We start from the raw sequence: 5001 nt of genomic DNA, 5'->3' as shown, positions 1-5001 counted from the left end.
TTTTGAAGTCACAATATGAACCTGGGAAAGGACGGAAGTCACACAGGTGTCCAGGACTTTCGTTCATAGGGTCACCATGAGTCGCCTACAACTCGACGACACTTAACAACTACAACAACATAGAGATGATTTGGTCTAGTGGACAGAAAGTGATGCTACCAAGCTGAAGGTGGGTAACTCTACTCCACAGCCCTCAGGCCTGATTTTAATTGGCTTTGGTCAAACATTCTTCTAGCTCGTGTAACCCTGGTGTGTTCACTTGCTGTCCAGAGGTAACTCGTGGCTGCTGTGAAGCTGAACACGGTGACACTGAGGTGTCAAATGCGAGAATGGTCACCCATGGTGGATAGTGTTTGGTGGAGCTCCCCGACTAAAACAAGCTCAGAAGCAGAAGTGGCATCCACTTCCATAATAGTTTGCCACTGGAAACCCTATGAACCTGGAGAAAGGGCACGAAAGTCACATAGGAGTCCAGGACTTTCGTTCATAGGGTCACTTATGACTCAACAGCATTTAACAACAACAACAACATATCAGTCTATCTGGTTGAGGATCTTTCTCTCCTTCACTGACCGTCCACTCTCCAAGCGTGATTTCCCTTTCCATAAAATAGCCTCTCCTAGCTACATGCCCAAAGTGTACCAGGTGAAGCTTCACCATTCCTGCCTCCAAAGAGCACACTGGATGCACTTTACCCAAGACATATCTGTTCATTCTTTTGGAAATCCCTGGGATATTCAGCACTCTTCTCCAACACCTCAGGTCAGAGGCATCAGTTCTTCTGTCATCCTTATTCATAGTCCAGCTCTCAGATGCATAGCAAGTGACTGAAAAGACCATGGCTTAAATTAGACACACTTTGGTCTCTAAATTGACACTATAGTTCTTCAGTAATTTAGAGAAGTCCCTGACTACGAATTTTCCCAACGTAATATGTCCCCTGATCTCCCGACTGCTGGTACCAAGTGTATTGTATATCCAAGTAAAATTAAGTCATTGACAAATTCACTCGTCCAGTGGTGAGAATTTTTGTTTTCACAGTTTTCCAAAGTGAATTCTTACAGAGGCTCAGGGTCAAGTGACATCACCTAAGGATGGCGAGCTTGCTCTGTATTCAAGGTGCTCCCATTCAATTCTCCTATCAGGTGGGTAGCTTATCTTCCTTGGGAAGGTACGGGTCACAAATAGTGTTTCTGCACATACTCCAGGGACTGAGTCAAGCAAGTTTTGCTCAGACCAGGTTTTGGGACGTTAAACTGTAAAGGATACTGTCTTATCCCAGTGGAGGTTGTTATTAGGTGCCATTGACTTGAATACAATTCATAACAGCCCTATCAACAACAGATCTGAGCCCTGTCCTCACCTGCATCAGACGCATCGGAGCCCGTGCGGCAGTCATCAATCTGTCTGGTTGAAGGTCTTCCTCTCTTTTACTGTCCCTCTGCCTTTCCAAACACAATGTCCCTCTCTAAGCAACAGCCTCTCCTAGCAACATGCCCAAAGTCTGTGGGATGAAGCTTTGTCATCTTTGCCTTAAAGGAGCCCTCCGGCTGCACCTTCTCCAAGACTTATCTGTTTGTTCTTCTGACCGTCCATGAGGTATTCCGTATTCTTCTCAACATCACAGCTCCAAAGTATCAATGCTACTTCTGTCATCCTTATTCATTGTCTTTCAGATGCAAAGCAAGGGATTGACATCATAGTTGCTGAGTAATCTGGACAAGTCTCCAACCGCAGATTAGCAATCACCCAGTGTTAATGGATAGCAGAGTTTAAGGCAATGGCAGGATGTCAGGAAGGGGTGAGGGATGGGGGTCCAAGGTGAGCCATAGGCTCCTGTCTTGGTTACAGGTCAGAGCATTGTAACCCACAGGGCTTTCACTGGCTAATTTTCAGGATTAGGCTGCCAAGCCTTCCTAGTCCATTTTAGTCTGAAAGCTGTGTTGAAACCTGGTCAGCATCCTACCATGTACTCCTGTCACTCTGGGTAAGTCGGTACCCGAACTTCCACTAATAGGTAAGTAGTGGTTGTGTACGAGGTGTGCTGACCAGGGATCATCTGGAGTCTCCTGCATGTTGTTGTTGTTGTTGTGTGTCACTGAGTCAACTATGACTCATAGTGATCCTTTAAACAACAGCTCTGAATCCTGCTCTGTCCTGAGCCAACCTCACGGTCACTGACACAATTACCCCTATTACCTCATTCACTGTGTCAGTCCATCTCATCCGGGCTCTTCCTCTCCTGCTTGTCCTTCCATCCTTCCATGACTGATGTCCCTCTCCAAGGACTGGTCCCTCCTGCCAACATGCCCAAAGTATGTGCGACAGAGTTTCAAAATCCTTGTCTCCAAGGAGCAGACTGGTTTCACGCTCTCTCCTTTGTTCTCTGGGCAGTCCATGGTACGTTCGATACTCTGCCCCAGCACCACAGCTCAAAGGAATGGATTCTTCTTCTGTGGTCTCTACAGGAGCAGAAGGCCAAGTCTTCTCTTCCTTTTCTCCCCAGAAGCAACGGCTGCTGGACTCGAACCTTCAACTTTTGGTGTAGCAGCACCACACTGCTTGTACTAGTGTTTAGGGGACATGGAGGTGAACCTCTCCTCTCCCTTCAACTCCAAGTGATTTCCCAGATGGACAGAGGTGCCTCCGGGGACTCAACTTCAGCCCAGAACCGGGAGGTGGACAGAAACCCAACCAACCACTGCCAGGAGAAGCATTCTGGTGATTAATTCTTTTTTTCTTTCCTCTTTGACTGGATACCACACTTAGAAAACAAGACTTTTCAGGACTTTAAACAAAACAAAATCTGTATTTTTACAAACACCTTACTAATCATGTGGTACACGGACAGTACCGCTCACCAATTTGCTTCCCAAAGAAAGTGTTCAAGGTTGCAAAGCTTCTGTGCTCCCAGCACTCTGGGAAGGTGGAAAGGTCGCTGGTCCGGTTCTGTCACGTTCCTCAAGTGGACAGTCACCCAACTGCAGACACCTGAGGGCCTGAACGCCCTCCTACCGGCCTGCCATCACATATTAACATATTATCAAGCCTGCAGCGCGACTCTTCACATTATACTGAAAATAACCGCTTTGGGCAAGGAGATGGCGGCCTCTACACCGCCACCGGTGCGCATTCTGCGCTCTGGGAGGTCCGCAGACGCTCGGGAGCCGGTGTGCGCACCTCCTCCAAGGCTTACGGTAGGCGCGGGAGCAGGGAACCACGTGGCCGCGGCCTTGGGGCCTGGCGGGAATGCGCGGAATGCGTGGCGCGTCCCCGCACCGCCTCGAGCCGCAGCCAGAATAAAGAAGCGCGCTCCCCCCAGCCCAGCCTCTCCCATGCCCAGCACCGGACGCAAGCGGACACCCCGTGGGTGGGCCTGAGGTGCCAAGCGCGCCCCCAAATCGTCCGATGGGTCGCGACACAGATCTCGCCACCAGCCCTCTGTGGCGCAAGTCCGAAGATCCCCGGGGAAGGGGTACAGGGCCCTAGGAACAGAGAACCCCCTCGGACCCCCTTCTCAGGCCAAAGTGAAGTGTGGAAATGCTTACAGGCGGGGTCTACAGGAGAAAGCCAGCTAGAGAGGTGTGGGGCCCTCCAGCAGGAAGGGCAGGTGACAGGCTGCGAGGTGGGAAGGCACGTGCTGTCCCTCTGGGTCAGGGGCGCAGCCTGCGCGTGGACCTCCCCCCTGGAAAGCTGCTAGTGACGGCCCCGCACACCCTCCCCGGGCCGGGTGCCACACAGGCCTCGAGTGGGACATAGCTTCCCAAGTTGCCTCCCTTCCTGCGTTCTTGGCCTTGGTTGGGGGAGGGGGTTTGCTTCTCTACTGAGGGGCCCACTGGAAGCCTAAGCCGGTAAATACCAGTGAATTTAGGGGTTCGTTTTGCTCCGAGGGCCCGGCGGTGCATATGAGGGGTGGGGGCGAGGGCAGAGTCCACTTTCCAGTCCAAGTGTTTGCACCTTCTCCCTCGTGATCCCAGAAGCGTTTGGGGCTTGCCTCAAACTCCCGCGGCCACCTCATCTGCACCCTTAAAGCAAGGGACGCCCCAGCCTCGCCACTCGACGCCTGGGGCCTGAGGAAGCCCGTGTGTGTAGATGATATAGGGGTGTTGCTGCCCAGTTCCCAACTTGTAGGGACCTCAAGCCCTAGGTGCGCCCACCTCGCAGTTTAGGGGCACCCGCGATCCGCGCGGCTGAGCCGCACCAAAGCGACAGAGCACGTGGGCCATAAGGCGTGCCCCAAAAGGGAGAAGAGGGGGGAGGAGCGCGAGAGCCCCGGAACCCTGCAACCCGCCCTCGGAAGCGCTTTCCAAGGCGACTTAAGGGCTTAACAATGGAAAACTCGCGGGGACTGAGCCAAGTCCTTTCAAGTCGCCGCCAGGTATGCGGCTGCAGGTGACCCCACCTGGGCGCGCCGGCCCGCCCGCCATTCTGCTGCGAGGAGCGGGGGCAGGGCAGGAGCCGGAAGGCGACGCCGCACTAGGTCGCCCCCGGGTTTGCAGCCCCTTCGGGAGAGCCCCCCGGCGCAGGCAGCGCGCAGCCGCGGTGCGTCCAGGGTCGGAGCCGCGCGCCGGTTCCTGAATGAACGCGCTCCCTTCCCCCCCTGAATGAAGGTTCCCACAGCCAGGGACAGTGGCAAAGGCGCGCCGCAGCGGAATGCGCCTTCTCCGGCCGCCGATCGGCGGGGCCGCCGCCACCCCCCCGGGGGGCCAGGGGAGGGGGTTCAGTAACGGGGAGTTTCCTTTCAAACCAAAGTTGTTTGCTTTCCTTCTGGGTTGAGCCACTGGTCCTTTGTCTCTCGATGATCCCACGAAATCTGCAAGGAGCTGCACTTTAAGGGGCTCAGGACCCCCAGTCCCCAGTGCTGGGAGGGTTTTACAAACATAGTGCCAAGTGAAACGAACCACAGCAAAGTTCTGAAAAGTGGCTTTTCTCTTTCTAATAAAACACAAAAAATCAAAAAGCGTGCCCTCTGCTCGGCTAGCAGCAACAATCGCTCACAGG

The sequence above is a fragment of the Elephantulus edwardii genome, unplaced genomic scaffold (genome assembly GCF_000299155.1).
Source record: "Elephantulus edwardii isolate Elephantulus edwardi_28Jun2011 unplaced genomic scaffold, EleEdw1.0 scaffold00126, whole genome shotgun sequence".
Classification (NCBI taxonomy): Eukaryota; Metazoa; Chordata; class Mammalia; order Macroscelidea; family Macroscelididae; genus Elephantulus; species Elephantulus edwardii.
Note: the sequence above shows the minus strand (reverse complement) of the source record.